Raw genomic sequence first — 19,871 nt, forward strand, 5'->3', positions numbered from 1 at the left:
TGAAACAAGGAGAGAAGATGACAGACAGACGGGATGTCGTATTTTTTTTCTAACAGAAATTATGAAACAACGATGACATCATTCAACACATCATGTAGCACATCATAACATGGTGTTGGCAACACGATTTGGCAACATTCGTATATACAATCCACGTCCACACAATCCACACAATCCACACAATTTACACAATCCACAAAATCCACACAATCCACACAATCCACACAATCCACACAATCCACAAAATCCACACAATCCACACAATCCACACAATCCACACAATCCACACAATCCACACAATCCACATAGTCCACACAATCCACACAATCCACACAACCCACACAATCCACACAATCCACACAGTCCACACAGTCCACACAATCCAATCAATCCACACAATCCACACAATCCACACAATCCAATCAATCCACACAATCCACACAATCCACACAATCCACACAATCCGCACAGTCCACACAATCCACACAATCCACACAGTCCACACAATCCACACAACCCACACAATCCACATAATCCACACAATCCACACAGTCCACACAATCCACACAACCCACACAATCCACACAACCCACACAATCCACACCGTCCACACCGTCCACACCGTCTGTATGGATGAAGGGGAACAACTCACTCACTGACGTTGTCATGGAAACTCATCTTTTAAAATAAGTTACCCTTTTTGACCTGGCGGCCAATAGGGCAGATGAAGTAGAGTTCATTTGTTTCTAAGACCTCGGCATATAAAGGGATACTGTGGTCCAGCGTTGTCTTATGGTCCTAATTCCGGGATCTGAACTCAAGACTTTTGGGTTAGCAGTTGAATGCTCTACCAATATTAATAACAACTAGGCCCCTCACTCAATCATTTATACAATCATTTATAAACGCATGTCTCAGAAAGATCCTGCGAATTCGCTGGCCTAAAACCATCAGAAATGATGTTCTATGGCAACGGACAAATCAACTGCCAGTGGAAGTAGAGATCCTCCAGAGAAAATGGAAATGGATTGGCCACACACTCAGGAAGCCTGTATCCAGCATAACAAGACAGGCCCTCACCTGGAATCCACAAGGCAGGAGGAAGAGAGGCAGACCAAGAAAGACCTGGAGACGTGACCTGGAAGAAGACACCAAGAAGATTGGATACACCTGGGGACAGTTGGAGAGACTAGCCCTGGACAGAGACGTCTGGAAAGCTCTTGTCAGCGGCCTATGTCCCAGTAGGGACGACAGGCAAACATGACATGACATGAGGCCCCTCACTAATTGCAATACATTCACTGTTGTGTCACGCCAACCTAATTAATTAATGTTTACCTACTAACCAATCACGTGATGATGATTCATGGGTTACGTGTCACATTTAGTTCAGCAGACGAGAAACAGGAAGCGAGAGACAACATCAAAGCCGCCATTTTAAAAACTTGGCAGCTATTTCCGACTGGATCAAACTCACTTCATTAAAAAATTGACATTTTTTTGTATTACATTTGATTACACAATGATTTGTTTGCTTGAATGATTTGTACGGGCTTAAGAAACATTCTTGATTACGCAATGGACATATTAAAAAAAATTATTTACAAATTATCGAAAACCGAAGAAGTGGTGTCCTTATTAGGAAATTAATTTTATGACAGCTATTTATGGATTGTTGCCTTGAGCCTAGGGGGAGCTAACTGCTTAACTTTCTCCCCCCCCCCCCCCACTCCCCCACTTAAGCATAAAGTAGTGAGGCAGCGCATAGTCTTTTGTCTTTATGTTTTTATCTCTTTCTACCAGGAAGATGGTGAAGTATATATATATATATATATATATATATATATATATATATATATATATATATATATATATATATATAAATATATATATATATATATATATGTGTGTGTGTGTGTGTGTGTGTGTTTGTGTCTACATGTTTGTGTGTGTAGACGATGAGTACCAGGAAATATGACACGAGCACGGCTAATAGCTTAGTTTTTCTTGAATTTAAGTTCAAGGACACACACACTCCCAGACTTTTAACCTTCCCCCCCCCCCCTAAGATAATTGCACCCTAGGCCGCCCCTCCCTCCTATAATAAGTGAACTATGTAGTGTGGGGGTTGATCAAGATATAAAACTGTGATTGAGTGATGACGTCAACAATGTTTTGGTACAGATAAGATAGTATCCGGATGTTGATATATTGACCAATCAGGTGCAAGTGCACTATGGAGATGTGCAGTGAGCTTTTACCGGGTCTTGAAGGTCATCATTTCCAAGGTCATATAAGTAATTTCCGGGTCATACAGGTCATCATATGTCGGGTCGTATGGTTGTTTACATATTCAGACGGGTCGGTTTCCGGGTTATAAGGTCATTTTCGGACGTAAGGTCACTTGCAGGTCATTGGTATAAGCTGTTTCCTCAATGGTAATATTTAACACAAAAATGTGAAATATATTTTAGACAAATTATCGAGACCTGATGAGAAGAAGAGTTGGTGCTACAAATTGGCTCTCGAGCTCACTCAGCTCATGAGGAGTACCTGAACTAAGTTGGGAATAGTAAGACTTTTGTACTGTAGTCACACAATCATTTGCCTATATGCACAGACGAACTCTACTTCACTTCTTATTGATCGTCACAGCAAATGTTTAGTTTTTTCTCAAAATTTTTAACAGAAAAAAAAATTGGAATTATTTATTTGTACTGATTTACTTTACAGATTCCTTGGTCGGTAAAGGGTTAAGCAATCAAAACAACTTTACTCAAAAATTTAAAACTAAATCTATAAACTTTTCAAACGACTTTTTAAGGACCTGAATGTAATTTTTTCTCCGGCCAAACAAATCTCCAGTCGCGATGGAGCCGGCATTAGACCGGAATTCTCCGGAGAGGACCGGTTTTAGCTTGCTGATCGCCGGCACACAATCGACACTGATATTAGCCTAATACAAGAGTCACCCGTCAGGGGAGGGAAGTCATAGCAAATCATTTCCACGGGAGACAACTCTAATCCATTTCTCTCTTGACTCTAAAATTGATTGAACGCTATATTTGTACTGTATAACCGATGGTGATTCTCTACAAAATATGTCCCCAACAAGGGTCGATTATTTTGGCCAGTGATCAACCAGGTTTATTCTTGTGCTTAGTAGAACCAGCCAGACAATTTTGTCTACAAAATCAAGGGCTAGAACAAGCACAAGTTCAGGGAACAAAAATACAAGAGTAAATAGAAATTATTTACGCTGCTGTGAAATATAATTGTAAGCAAAAAATTTTTTTCTTCACTTCTTGGTGTTGTTATTATTATACAGTTCCACTTTCTCGTATATAGTATATACGAAGTATAGAGAAAGTCTTGTTATCGTGCAAAAAAAAAAATCGAGATTTTTGCAAATCTCGACGCCTTACACCTCACCGATACGGAAAAGCATAATTTTGCAATCTTGTCTGTGTGTATGTGTGTGTGTCTGTAAACATGATAACTTAGTACCGTTACAGCTAGGTTGATGAAATTTCATATATAAGTATTTTATAAAAATCGCAGATCCATATCAACTTTTGAGCGATTACCGATAACCGGAAGTGGTACTTTTTTACTTTGAACTTTTCAAAAGCCTATAACTTGAGTACTATTTCAGATAGATAAATAAAATTTCAAATATAAGAAAAATATCAAATTCTCTACCTTCTATCAAATTTTGAGTTATTTCCGTTTACCGGAAGTAGTAATTTACGCTATTTCTAATTTCTCAAAAACGCATGTAAATTTATAAAGTACTAATAATATTCCGCACTATTATGCACATTTTATTTGGCGTTCACTGGTATGCAATTCTTTTTTCTACGTGATTTTATTCTATTTTAAATAGTTCAAGTATTTAAAATGGATTAAAATTCATGTCTATATCCCGAGTTCCCATCCCCTGTATTTTTATATAAGAATATTCAAGAAAGTTTAGGGGAGATCACTCCCGGTTTATTAATGTGTAATTTCATTATGTACAGCTGTAAAATAATAATTTCCGACTAAATTTTCATGGGAACGAAATTGTAACTAGAACACCAGACCCAAGAATACATCGCAGAACATGACAACCCATGAATAGATCGTATAACATATCAGGCCTATTTCACTACTCAGCAAGTGTCAGTAGATTTACACTTCTCAGTAGAGCTATATTTGTCAGTAGTTATACTTGTTAGCCACTTTTATGAATAGGCCTATTACATTTATAAAGACACTCTATTATTTTACAGGATTCTAAGGATGTCAACTCCTCTCCTACCCATCTCTCAACTCCTCCCCTCCCCCCCCCCCCCCCAGCACTGAACTATTCCCACCCAGCGTCCTCACCCTCAATGAATCCGATCTTTCTTCCATTGTACTCCTGCAGACGACACCAGCAGACAACCGACCTGTCTGGCGACCGACGGCAGAAGATAGAACCACCCACTGTTCGATACGAAACATCACACAACTAGCAGACGACACTAACAGACAACCGATATGTCTGACGACCGACAGCAGAAGATAGAACCACCCACTGTTCGATACGAAACATCGCACAACTAGCAGACGACACTAACAGACAATGGATATGTCTGACGACCGACGGCAGAAGATAGAACCACCCACTGTTCGATATGCAACATCACACAACTAGCAGACGACACCAACAGACAACCGACCTGTCTGGCGACCGACGGCAGAAGATAGAACTACCCACTGTTCGATACGAAACATCACACAATAGATAACTTCATAAACCGATCATTAATTTTTTCCAGAACAGAACATGACAGTAAATAATCCCCTAGTGTAACTAGTTACTCGTGTTACTTTGTACAAGTAACCAGTTACTCGTGTTACTTTGTACAAGTAACCAGTTACTCGTGTTACTTTGTACAAGTAACTAGCAAAATATATTAGTACTCTATCGGACAAAAAAGTCTTAAGTCAGAAAGTTAAAATCATCTGTTCGATTTCTGTATATGAAGGCTTGTGTGGACAACCCTATTTCCAAATGCTTTTACTATACACACAACCAGTGTTTCTTCCAGACTTTTTTCTCCGGGGAGGGGGGGGGGGCACTTGAAATTTTCGTGGGGGGGAGGGGGCGGTCAACATTTTTCGGGGGGGGGGGGGGGGGCGGACACTAGTAAAAGTGTATGTTTACTATATAAAATCCATCTCGTTCGGGAGGGAGGAGGGGGGGGGGGGGCGGGAGATGCCTGGAAGAAACTCTGCACACAACATCAGATACTAATTGGATCTTGATGAATATAAAAAGAAATATTTTACGGACTCGAGGCATTGAACCGAACTCAGGACTTCTTGGTTAATAATAGAGTGCTCTACCCCCCGACCAGGCCCATTCAGTGTTAGCTGTGTACACACAACCAACAGTATAACACATGTGCCCAACACAGTTGATGTTTTAAGTTACACGTGTGTATGTTTTAGATTATGACACGGAAATATTTTTTTTTTAACCGTGGGAGTGACGAAGTGCACAAAAAGTGATGACGCAAGAGCACACAAATCAATCGGGTAGATTTATCAAGTTGATCGAGGTCACGTGGCATTAGCTTCGTCCCGACCCGGATGTGGCGATGATGTCATCGTAAATCTGTGAATACATCGGGTCGGGTGTGCCAGATATTCAGCGATAATGAGCCCGTGGGGGTCATTCCTCAAGGTCACCGATACGCGGTTGAACAGTCGATGCAATTATCATCGGATGATGTCATGCATGGGTTTAAATTTAAAAATACACGGAGAATTATAACGTGTGACATTTTCTGTTTGGCTGACGCTTTCAAACATGAAAATGGAAATTAACCAAGTATACAAACAGCATAGAAACTTTTTTTGTAGGCCTACCGGCGAGACAAGGATTCATTCCTGTTTGATTGTTACTGCTTGGTCAAATTAAAGTGTTGTGTAGTTATGGTGAGATACACAGCCACGCAATATTTTAGCCATGATGCCGTGGTGGATTTAGAACACAATTAAATAAATCTCGAAAAAAAAATTGAGTTAGAACAGTCTGGTTCTAGGGAAGCAATATATGTTTGTATGTGGCACATATACCTGTGTTTGTATGTGTATGTTGTTTCCTATTTTGATGATAGAGGGCTTGACGTTTGATGTCTGATTCGGTACCATTACAAACTCAGACCAAAATAAATCTGAAAGGTCCAACAGGTAATGATGTTGTGTGACAATACAGTAGCAATCCAGATGTAAGTATAACGTAGTCATTACAACCCAGATGTAAGTGTAACGTAGTCATTACAACCCAGATGTAAGTGTAACGTAGTCGTTACAACCCAGATGTAAGTGCAACATAGTCATTACAACCCAGATGTAAGTGTAACATAGTCATTATAACCCAGATGTAAGTGTAACGTAGTCATTACAACCCAGATGTAAGTGTAACATAGTCATTATAACCCAGATGTAAGTGTAACGTAGTCATTACATGCTAGATGTAAGTGTAAAGTAGTCATTACAACCCAGATGTAAGTGTAACGTAGTCATTACAACCCAGATGTAAGTGTAAAGTAGTCATTACAACCCAGATGTAAGTGTGACGTGATCATTACAACCCAGATGTAAGTATAACGTAGTCATTACAACCCAGATGTAAGTGTAACGTAGTCATTACAACCCAGATGTAAGTATAACGTAGTCATTACATGCTAGATGTAAGTGTAAAGTAGTCATTACAACCCAGATGTAAGTGTAACGTAGTCATTACAACCCAGATGTAAGTGTAACGTAGTCATTACAACCCAGATGTAAGTATAACGTAGTCATTACAACCCAGATGTAAGTATAACGTAGTCATTACAACCCAGATGTAAGTGTAACGTAGTCATTACAACCCAGATGTAAGTATAACGTAGTCATTACAACCCAGATGTAAGTGTAAAGTAGTCATTACCGGCATGATGTAAGTATAACGTAGTCATTACAACCTAGATGTAAGTGTAACGCAGAAAGGTCAATGTGACTTTGTTAGGAGTGCAGGGGTTGGTGTTCAAGCGAAGATTGGTGTTGGTGTTATAGGTTCGCAAACACGTTCAGACAAACATGTAAGGCTGAGTGTTCAGCTAAGCGATTGGCTGAAGCCTTGTTATACGATGTGTATAGACGAACGTCGACTGGGTGGGGGATGGGGGGACGGGGGGACGGGGTGGGGGACGGGACGACGACGACCATCCCATGTCTGACACAGAATACCCCACCAACACACGATACAAGAATCTACACATTATCTGCGGACGTAGGCCCAGATAAGCTACGTGACAACCACCGTGACATACATTACGTGACATATGTCGTGTCACACTAAAGTGCTTGACCCAGTTCACAGTGGTACCCATATCTTCAGGTACGAGAAATGCCTGGTGTTCATTTTTTTCTACAGGTCAGTTATCAACTGGATGTGTTAGCTCCGGTAGGCCAGTTGACCAAATGAGGTCAGCATTGACCAAATGACCCACAATACAAAACGCAGGTCGCAAATATTTGTCACTAACACCGATGACTGGTTGGCGGGTGGTTTCCATTGTGGGAAACTTTAACAACAAACATCGTCGCACACATTTTAACATCCATTGCAATTAGTTTGGTGAAGAAAACATTACAGCAGTAGACTCACGTGACCTCCAGTGCAGGTGGGACCACAAATTCACATTATAGATCTAGGGGTCAAGTCAATAAGTCCAAATCAAGGGGGGGGGGTGTCCAGGGGTAGTTCGAGGCCAAGTCAAGGTGGTCAAGTCGTTTGGAGGTAAAAGTCCAGGAGTCAGTTATGTCATCAAGGTTCCAAGTCCAGGGATCAAGGAGGTTTAAGGGTTGAAGTCTAAGAGGTCAAAGGTCATCAATGTATATGTCCAGGGGTGAAGTCCGAAAGGTCAAGTAATTCCTGCTGGAAAATTAAAATCCAGACTAGTATTTAGAAAACAAAATTAATTAAAAGCTACGTCAATTAGCCTATGATAGTCTATAACATACTAGATATTGCAATTGTCTTAGATTTGGAACAACTTGTAGGTCAAGGTTTTCCAACGGTCACCTCTTCTGCCATAAAAAAAAATCTGGCACTAACCAAAATTGGAGCAGACGTTTAAAGCACGTGCTAATGGTACAGCTGTTACACCAAAGCTCATGAGATATCAAAGTCTTGTTAAAAATCAAATCACGATCTCCGAGTGATGACGTACTAATAGCTGGGTTGTGTCCCTTGGGGCTGGCTGGTTTTAGTTTAAACTGGGATTGGAATAGAATTTTCTTTTTAGCTTTAAAATTAACGCATTTCAGAGGCCGAGTAATTTGTCTTATGTAAGAGCAGACAAAATTGGTCTTATTTGAGAGCAGTGAAAATAGTTGATCAGAGCAGACAGAATTTAAGACGGCTTAAAGACAGACAATTTTCCAAAGACGTTCAATAAAATAACGACGACAGGGAAAAAAATGCAGTATCTTTAGATGTGCATGCATTTGTCAGTCGTAGGAGAATCAGAGCTAAACCAATTGTATTAAGGACTTGTCACCGGATTATTGTAACATCTCTGTGTTAGGTGAAGTAGAGTTTATCGATTGATCATCGTAAACTCTGTGTGATAGTAGAGTTTAGTCATTGATCACAAAAAGCTCTATGTGATAGGTGAAGTAGAGTTTAGCTACTGATCACCATAAACTCCCTGTGATAGGTGAAGTAGAGTTTAGCTACTGATCATCATAAGCTCTCTGTAATAGGTAAAACTTTGACAAAAATCTTTATCTCTACTTAACTCCGTTAGTTACTGAGACACTTTTTTTGGGGAGGTTTCTACACATTTTTTTAAACGACACTGTTTTTTGGCGAGCTTATTAAAAATGTAAGTGTTTTAATCGGACACTTTTTTTTGGGGGGGGGGGGGGGTGATTAAAAATATATTTTAACCCCCACAATTACGCCTAGCCTGGATATTTATATTTATTTATTTCGAATCACTGTAGCTTAAACAAATCACGCACTTAATGGCAAATGATGAATGGGTTCAAATCCCAGTCACACCAGGAACTCACACAAAGTGTCTTCGTTGTTTTTCGTACAATATTTTTAGCCCAAGTTTCTCAGCCAAAATCCTTGAAGATTATTTGTCTTTATGATAGTTTTTTTTTCAATGTTATTAAAAAAATTACTTGAAGAAAATCTGCTTTTCCGTCTCCTGTAGAACTGGATATACGCGGACCTCCTTGAAGACGACACCAGACCTATATCACTTGTATACATTCTACATTCTTCTCTCGCCCTATTGTTTAGTTTTCTCAAACAACCTTGACCCCAAGACAATAGAAACTGGTACATGCATAGATCATGCTGTTAGCCTAACCTGAATTCACTTGCATAGGAGTCGGGGCCGCTGCTGATTTAAAACTGGATATTGCAGCAAGATAATATAGTGACCCACGGCTTTTTTTTTAGTTATTTAAATAGTAGTGTTAGGTAGGCCTGAATACACTTGCTTAGGAGTCGGGGGGGGGGGGGGGTTGATTAGGAAGTGATTGATTTAAAAATGATGTTTGCATCATGCGGCGTGGGGAGGGGGGTGGTTCGACGTAATCTAAATCCCGGACTTAAAATTAACCATAAACCCACACTTCAATTGTCAGCTTATAATCTATAGCCTTCCTGCTGAATAAATTACCGCTGATTAAAAGAAAGATTAAAAGGAAATTGGACTTAGTTTTTTATTTTGATCGAGTGGATAAGCTCTACACTAAATTCAAGGTTTGTATCAATGCGCTTGTACACAGTGATTTTTTAAAGGATTTAATTAATTAGATCCTGCTAATTTAACATCTAGGATGGGATAAAAAAATTGTTTCAACTGTATTACTAGATTGAAAACTGTTAGACTATAAACGAGACGAAACAGCCTTTTAAATTTAACTACAAGATTATATATAATCGTCAACATAGGGCCAATGGACAGCGTGACCCGAGAGTCTCGAGTTCGAATCCTGGTTCAAGTCAGTAGAACGTCATTGAGTCCACCCACCGTCCCTGAGTCCACCCACCGTCCCTGAGTCCACCCACCGTCCCTGAGTCCACCCACCGTCCCTGAGTCCACCCACCGTCCTTAAGTCCACCCACCGTCCTTAAGTCCACCCACCGTCATAAGTCCACCCACCGTCATGAGTCCACCCACCGTCCTTAAGTCCACCCACCGTCCTTAAGTCCACCCACCGTCATAAGTCCACCCACCGTCCTTAAGTCCACCCACCGTCCTTAAGTCCACCCACCGTCCTTAAGTCCACCCACCGTCCTTAAGTCCACCCACCGTCATAAGTCCACCCACCGTCCTTAAGTCCACCCACCGTCATAAGTCCACCCACCTTCCTTAAGTCCACCCACCGTCCTTAAGTCCACCCACCGTCCTTAAGTCCACCCACCGTCCCTGAGTCCACCCACCGTCATGAGTCCACCCACCGTCATGAGTCCACCCAGCTCACAAAAGGCGGCTGGGCATAATGCTGACCACACTGTCCCTTCATATGCCGATGCCTCTGAAGCAGCTGACATCAACTTCATCTGCCCCATGTGTCTTGGGCACGAACAGGAAATGATGATGATGATGATGACGATGATAATGATGATGATGATGATGATGATGATGATGATGATGATGATAATGATGATGATGATGAACATAAATAGATTCCCATGCCACTATATATGACGTAAAATTCAATTTCAATCTCCTATTCATTTTAAAGTGTACGATAATGATTAATTCTTCATTTAAAAAATAAATACCTGTTTTTATTTAAAGATACGTTCTAGAAGGTTTGGAGTAGCGAGGGTGGAACAGTTTAGGAGGGGGATGGGGCATACATGTAGAGGGTGGAAGGCTAATGACTAAATCACTAGCTGCCCTCTGCCCTTCACGCATGCGTAGTGCGAGTAATGACAATATGCGCTGTATAATTTTTGTTATCTGAAGTAGCCCAATTTTAGCTACTTCAAAAATAGCAAAAGTAGCTTCGTGTATAACGATAGTACTTGACCCTAAAAGGGTTAATGCAATCGTTAGGATAACATTTAAAGGGTTAAAGTCCAGTCTCTTCTGTCAAGTTAAAGTATTTAAAAAATAGTTTCATAAGAAAGAACAAATGGTATGTCTTGTATGTAACAAGTTGAAGTGGGATTGGAGAGGGGAGTTAAAAATATACCCTTTCAACGTCTGAAAATAGGAGGAAGTTACTGCTCTTGATTTATGTTGACATCTTTGTTAGAAACTTTTGTGTCTTTATTTAGATGATACACATTTTATCTGTAGCTGAAACTATAACTAATTTTTACTTTTAGTTCCTCTGTACTTATTCTAAAAAAATATTTGGTTTGAAACTATTCGGTCCAGTGGTTGCCTGACTGGTTAGTGGAGTGGTTGGTTGTGTGGTTGTTCATGTGGTTGGTCAGTCTGTTAATGCCGATTGACGAAGCTGCCCATCAGACAACTGAAGCTCTACATGTCCATCCACTCCACCATACAGCGACCCATTGGTTTAGAACATTGAATGGCACACTATCACGCGCGCTTTGAGCTATTGTAAACCGATCAGTCCTGCCTGTTCGCTATAATTGGATTCAACACCATTTTAAAATGTCAGAGATTCTATTTTGTGTCACCATGACCTTGGGCTATGTCGTCATGCTCCTGGCCTTAGTGCTCAACACATACACAGCTAGTTCTACACACACTCACAATGCTCTACATGGACAACATCAAAGACAGCACATATACAACACATCTACAGCACCATACACAGCATTATAAAGAGCACCATAAACGCTCATAAACAGCACTTTAAACAGCACCATATACAACACATAGACAGCACTGTAAACAACACATAGCGCTATATACAAAAAATAGACAGTTCTTACCATACACTGGTCTACACTCATTGACTAGAAATAGTGACAACACTAGATGGGACGGAGCGAGTAACATGGGAATATTGCAAGTCTTGTTGGGACGGAGTGAGTACCAATACGGTACTGACAAAACTTGTTTGCACCATGTTACCGCTGTAAATCTGACATTATTAAAGCGCGGGTCTACGGCTGGGTTCTTGGGGTGGGGGGGGGGGGGGGGTGTGGATTGTCTGGGTTGGTCGTCTGCTGGTCTGTAAGCAATAGGGGAGTGAGTCATATGTGGGCCCCCCACCTCCCCACCACATTCATTCCACCACACTCTTAACCAACTTGTCACCCTAAATATTCCCCAATACATCCCCACACAATCCCCAACAACCTCCCCACACAATCCACCACAATCTCCCCACACAAGCCCCTACAGCCTCCCCACACAATCCACCACAACCTCCCCACAAAATACCCACAACCTCCCCAACACAATCCCCCACTACCTCCTTATCATACTTCCCTATTACTTTTACCTCCATACTCCCCCAATCCCCTACCCAAACTTATTCCCCCACCACACCCTCCCACCTCTCCCTACCAACATACTCCCCCAATCCCCTACGTAAAGATATTCCCCCTCCACATTCCCCCACCACACCCCCCACAATCCACCCTAACACCTCCCCACAATAACAGCTTTTGTTTCTAACCCTCACTATTGACCATCGTTATATATTCATTTAGTGGTAGCTATAATGATTTGTCCTTACTAATTACATCACCATAGCTACATACCTGCTAATCCCTTAAAACGACAAGGGCTTAGAATTAGGATTAAGATTAGGGCAAGCTGCTAGAATAACCATGGAGTAGATTAGGGCTAGAGGCAGCATCCGGCTACATTTGTTTGAGTAAAGTTATTTTACAAATTACTTTTACCCAAAATGTTTTTAGGGAACCGTACAGAGAATTATTCAGTCAGCTCTAGTAGGGGCAACCTTAATGTGTTGAAAGACTCAACAATAAAAAGCGATACACATTAAGTCCGTCTTTCTCTCGAACACGATGAAAGTGCTGTAACATTTTGTCAGAGAATGTAGAACAAAAAATGAAAGGCTGACGATGAAAGTACCGGAAGTAGAAAAACAAGATGACGATGAATGTGTCGAAAGAATTTTTTAGAATAAATAATCGATTACTCGCAAGTGGAAATGTGTTTCGAGTACATTACTGATGTACTGTGTGTATGTGTATGTGTGTGTGTGTGTGTGTGTGTGTGTAGGAGGCAAACACCACAGTTACCTCCCCATGCAGGTCGTAAACACAAACCTGCTCTATCACACGGGACCAATCAATCGTCTGCTGAATCAGCCAGACGTCTGCTGCCGATCACGTGGTACAGATCTACCGGGATAAGCAGTTGCATGTTGGCACGTGCATTTCGTTTACTGCTCACTGCCTTCATGGGCACTTCAAGGTCACAGCTAAAGGTCGTTTAATATCAGAGATCGTCTGCGGTGTGTCGGGCACAAGAAAACACAACCAGGGCACGGTGACCCACCCCTACCCCTACCCCCAACACCTCCCCCGCCTTTACATAACACTAGACACATTATACAACTGCTCCAGAACGTTAACCTCCCCCCTTCTCTCTCACACCAACCACGATACAATGCGGTAATTTAAAAAAAAAAAAGTTTGTCACTTTAAAATAAAATCTTGAACACAACATCAGTTTAGCCCATACCCCTATCTACCCCTAAGCGAAAATGCCATTGCAAATCTTAAAAATAATTTGTAAACCAACTGCCATCCTAATTATCCAAGTATTGTAAAAACCACAGTTTATAACATAATACCATGCACATTCAATGCAGTATATAATGCAATAATTGTTACCCAATATAACACACTTTAAGAAACAACCAACTCCAATTTCACCATCGAGTCATGATTAAATGCATGATTGCTCAAAATCACTATACGTAATTTAGGAAAAACCAACAGTAAAAAAAAATTAAAAATAGTGATGTAACATTTGTAGACATGGTTCACGGATTTCATACCTCTGAACTAGGACACAAGTTCGACAACTTTGTTTTTCAATTCTTGGACGGCAAGGTTACGTCCCCTTACAGTGTTAGCGGTCCATTCATCAATGGTCGTGTGTTTGTGTTGTGCTTACGATTCTAGTATGACGTAGGTCTATGACGCATGGCGTGCTGTTGGTACACGTGAACTAATGCCACAGTGCACCGTGAACTAATGCCACAGTGCACCGTGAACCGACAGTGAACGTTACACAATCTTGACATTTAGTTTACCTGGGCTGAAGGAATTAGTTCAAAGCAGACGAAACCGGAAGTTTTAAATGTCGTCATCAAACAGTAGGATGCCAACATTTCCCGCCAAAACTGACTACATAATGGTGAAAAGGGCTGGGATAGAAGGGAAGTGCTCTGACGGTGTAAATGGTGCTTTTAACTTTCAGGTTTTAACATGTGGGTGCTATGGAATGGGGTGTGGGCTATAAGGGGTGGGGGTGCTAATGATGTGTGGGTGCTAAATGGTACGAGTGCTTTGGATGTGTGAGTTTTATGGGGTGAAGGTGCCATTGTGTTTTGGGTACCATGGTGGTGTGGGTACTATGGTGGTGTGGGTACTATGGTGGTGTGGGTTCTATGGTGGTGTGGGTACTATGGTGGTGTGGGTACTATGGTGTTGTGGGTGCTATGGTGGTGTGGGTGCTATGATGGTGTGGGTTCTATGGTGGTGTGGGTGCTATGGTGGTGTGGGTGCTATGGTGGTGTGGGTGCTATGGTGGTGTGGTTGCTATGATAGTGTGGGTACTATGGTGTTGTGGGTGCTATGGTGGTGTGGGTACTATGATGGTGTGGGTTCTCTGGTGGTGTGGGTGCTATGATAGTGTGGGTACTATGGTGTTGTGGGTGCTATGGTGGTGTGGGTGCTATGGTGGTGTGGGTGCTATGGTGGTGTGGGTGCTATGATAGTGTGGGTACTATGGTGTTGTGGGTGCTATGGTGGTGTGGGTGCTATGGTGGTGTGGGTGCTATGGTGGTGTGGGTTCTATGGTGTTGTGGGTACAATGATGGTGTGGGATCTATGGTGGTGTGGGTACTATGGTGGTGTGGGTACAATGACGGTGTGGGTACTATGATGATGTGGTTGCTATGGCGTACCTATAATGCATTTAGCGTGTGGGTGCGATCAAGCCTAGAGGCCTATAGGGTATGGGTGCTGCAAGGCTGTGCCATGTTGTATGGTGTGTAGAGCAGGATCAGAAACATAAACCACAAAGTGAGAAAACATGTTCTAGCCGTTAAACATGGAGTTCTAAACAGCGATTGGCTAGTTGGAATCACATGGGGCGGTTGAAGGACGCGCATGACAGATGACTCACCATCAAGCTTATGTAAAATTGGCTGCGTTACGCTGGCAAACGACGGTTGGATGTGGTGTGAGCAGTTTCTCGTGAGATGAGTAATAGCTCATCCACGTGATGGAAATGTTTTTTTAATTCCAGAATTGATTGTAGCAGTACACAAAATTTACTGACAAATACACATTTAATCAATTTGTGGGCGTATAAATATATATATATATATATATATATATATATATATATATGTGTGTGTGTGTGTGTGTGCGTGTGTGCGTGTGTCTGTGTATACAGTAATTTACTCTTTCTCTCTCTCTCTCTCTCTCAATTATACGAGGCTGTCCCCTTCCATAACTCTAACTGTGTTGTAACCCTAGTTAACCATTAGTTTACACAACAGATCGTTAACAGTTTATCGCCCTCCCGCTCGTGTCTATAGCCGTCCGTTGTTTGATTGCGAGTTACCTTTCCCTAGCCCACACATCTCAATAGAACTGCCCCTTTCTCTACTCTGCTTCTTGCTACAGGGGCAGTAATCACGGTCTCGTTTCGATTTTCGATAAACGGCTAATAACTCTGAAGATCTCTTGACTTAAAAAAGAAATAGATTGAGCTAGCAATGATTCGTCATCTCTGCTTTAATAGGGAATAATATTTTTCCCCTTCTCTATAGCAATTGGATTGGCCAAAGGTCTTATCTATACTTAATAACATAAATGTAAACACTTGGATCATTTCTACCTTCAGAAATTTTCAACAGGTATTGTTTCATGATTTTGTGAATTACCAAGTCATTAAAATGGTGTTTTTAATTGGAGACAGAGAGTCAGGTTAGAGAGAGACCCAGAGAGTCATGTTAGAGAGGGGTTCAGAGAGTCAGGTTAGAGAAGGGTTCAGAGAGTCAGGTTAGAGAGGGCCCAGAGAGTCGTGTTAGAGAGGGGTTCAGAGAGTCATGTTAGAGAGGGGCCCAGAGAGTCGTGTTAGAGAGGGGTTCAGAGAGTCATGTTAGAGATGGCCCAGAGAGTCAGGTTAGAGAGGGGTTCAGAGAGTCATGTTAGAGAGAGACCCAGAGAGTCATGTTAGAGAGGGGTTCAGAGAGTCATGTTGGGGGGTTAGAGATGGCCCAGAGAGTCAGGTTAGAGAGGGGCCCAGAGAGTCATGTTAGAGAGGGGTTCAGAGAGTCATGTTAGAGAGAGACCCAGAGAGTCATGTTAGAGAGGGGTTCAGAGAGTCAGGTTAGAGAAGGGTTCAGAGAGTCAGGTTGGAGAGGGGCCCAGAGAGTCATGTTAAAGAGGGGTTCAGAGAGTCAGGTTAGAGAGGGGCCCAGAGAGTCGTGTTAGAGAGGGGTTCAGAGAGTCATGTTAGAGAGAGACCCAGAGAGTCAGGTTAGAGAAGGGTTCAGAGAGTCAGGTTAGAGAGGGGCCCAGAGAGTCGTGTTAGAGAGGGGTTCAGAGAGTCATGTTAGAGAGGGGCCCAGAGAGTCATGTTAGAGAGGGGCCCAGAGAGTCATGTTAGAGAGGGACCCAGAGAGTCATGTTAGAGAGGGGCCCAGAGAGTCATGTTAGAGAGGGGTTCAGAGAGTCATGTTAGAGAGGGGCCCAGAGAGTCATGTTAGAGAGGGGATCAGAGAGTCATGTTAGAGAGGGGCCCAGAGAGTCATGTTAGAGAGGGGCCCAGAGAGTCGTTAGAGAGGGGCCCAGAGAGTCATGTTAGAGAGGGGTTCAGAGAGTCATGTTAGAGAGGGGTTCAGAGAGTCATGTTAGAGAGGGGCCCAGAGAGTCATGTTAGAGAGGGGCCCAGAGAGTCATGTTAGAGAGGGGTTCAGAGAGTCATGTTAGAGAGGGGTTCAGAGAGTCATGTTAGAGAGGGGCCCAGAGAGTCATGTTAGAGAGGGGCCCAGAGAGTTATGTTAGAGAGGGACCCAGAGAGTCATGTTAGAGAGGGGCCCAGAGAGTCATGTTAGAGAGGGGTTCAGAGAGTCATGTTAGAGAGGGGCCCAGAGAGTCATGTTAGAGAGGGGCCCAGAGAGTCATGTTAGAGAGGGGTTCAGAGAGTCATGTTAGAGAGAGACCCAGAGAGTCATGTTAGAGAGGGGTTCAGAGAGTCATGTTAGAGAGATGTTCAGATAGTCATGTTAGAGAGGGGTTCAGATAGTCATGTTAGAGAGATGTTCAGATAGTCATGTTAGAGAGGGGTTCAGATAGTCATGTTAGAGAGGGGCTCAGATAGTCATGTTAGAGAGGGGCCCAGAGAGTCATGTTAGAGAGGGGTTCAGATAGTCATGTTAGAGAGGGGTTCAGTGAGTCATGTTAGAAAGGGGTTCAGTGAGTCATGTTAGAGAGGGGTTCAGAGTGTCATGTTAGAGAGGGGTTCAGAGAGTCATGTTAGAGAGGGGCCCAGAGAGTCATGCTAGAGAGGGGCACAGAGAGTCATGTCGGGGGGGGGGGGTGATTAAGTAGAGAAATATCATCACTCATAAAGAAAGATGAATTAGAGGGTTTTTGTGTGTTATTTTGTATATGGTTGAGTGAGTGTTGTATGTAATCTATTAAAAATACTGTCCCTTTCCCAGTAGGGGCAGAAGAGTTGTGATGATTGTGGGTGTGGGTGAGGTGTGGCGGGGGGGGGGGGAGGGGTGGAAAAATGATGGTTAGATAGTTAGACGGATACATCCAAGTGTGTTAAAAGATAGACCTACGCATGCGCAGTCTGTTGGTTACGCACACTTGGAATAATTTATTATGCGTGAAATGTGCAAGATGGTACCAGACACGTGTGGCCACACCTGTAAGTGGCGACACCTGGTGACATGGTGGTATCATCAGGCAAACTAATGAGTGTTTAATAACACATTGAAATGTTGATGTTGATAGGAGGATAGGTGGATTTTTCAGCGAACTAAGGGAGGTTATCAAATATATTCTACATGCTTAATACATAGATGAGTTATCTCCTTCTCCAGTTTATCTTCACGGAATTTATTGGAGAAATTTTTGATAACATAATTCGTTCAAAAGGTTTCGCAAGAACGTGCAGGTAATTTCCTATGATACTTCCCTGAATGCCTGTAGAATCTCACGTTTTTTACATAGTATTTTATCGCATCTACCTTTAAACAGCCAAATCTGGAATATCACTGATAAAGTCAAAGCAACGCTTGGTGAACTGTAAGGGGAGAAAACTCAATAAAACACAACTCATTAAAACAATACAAGGGCATTAACAATGTTTGCTTTATTTCTCATGAGATATTTTCCAGTTACCTACCCTTAATGAAAAATCACTGTTGTTTACTTTTACGGACTAAGGGAGGCAACTCAATTAATTAATTGTGTTTCTTTCAAGTACTGTAAACTGTCACTAGCGCAGGTGATATAAAAGTCCTTGTATGGACCATAAAGCTCTGGACATATCAACTTTGACATTAATTGCAGTATCCTATACATGCCGTATAGACAATACAAATGCCTTACTCGGGAAGCAAGGAAAATACTTTGTGGCAGAAGCGTATCAGTAGACCTACCCACACTGTACCGTGATCACCACCTAGGACTGGTGACACAGTGTGCCCGTGATCACCACTAATGACTGGTGACACAGTGTGCCCGTGTCTCACCACTAAAGACTGGTGACACCGTGTCTCACCACTAAAGACTGGTGACACAGTGTGCCCATGTCTCACCACTAAAGACTGATGACACAGTGTGCCCGTGATCACCACTAATGACTGGTGACACAGTGTGCCCATGTCTCACCACTAAAGACTGGTGACACAGTGTGCCCATGTCTCACCACTAAAGACTGGTGACACAGTGTGCCCGTGTCTCACCACTAAAGACTGGTGACACAGTGTGCCCATGTCTCACCACTAAAGACTGGTGACACAGTGTAACCGTGTCTCACCACTAAAGACTGGTGACACTGCTCGGGTCTCACCACTAAAAACTGGTGACACAGTGTGCCCGTGTATCACCACTAAAGCTGCTGTTCTACACGACCACCATCCCTCATGTTTTGTCGTCCGTAATTTTATTACCAACCCAGTAGTCCACTTCTGCTAAATGGTTCCGTCTATCTGTGTGTTCGTCTGTATGTTTGTACGTACCCCCGTTCTCGTTTAGGTGCTAGTTTAACAGTTTGTTTAACTGTTGGTTAAACAGCAGGTAAACGTTTGGTTAGACTGTTGATTTAACTTGTGGTCAACTTTTGTTTTAACTTTATGATTAACATTGGTTGAACTATTGGTTAAACAGCTTGTTGGTACAACTGTAGATTTAACGTTTGGGTTAACTATTGCTGGAACTGCAAATTAACTTTTTGTTAAATTGTTGATTTAACTGTTGGGTTAACATTGGTTTAACTATTGGTCAAACAGCTGGTTAAAAAGTTGGGTTAACTTGCTGGTTAAACTATTTGTTTAACCGTAGGTTTAGCCGTGGGTTTAACCGTACCTCCTTCCGCAGTATTCTCCTCCCAGTTTCTCCTGATTTCTCTCTCCTCCTACCGGAAGTACGCAAGTCTCAG

Source organism: Physella acuta, unplaced genomic scaffold (assembly GCF_028476545.2).
Source record: "Physella acuta isolate Inbredline_101_S28 unplaced genomic scaffold, ASM2847654v3 ptg000178l, whole genome shotgun sequence".
NCBI lineage: Eukaryota > Metazoa > Mollusca > Gastropoda > Physidae > Physella > Physella acuta.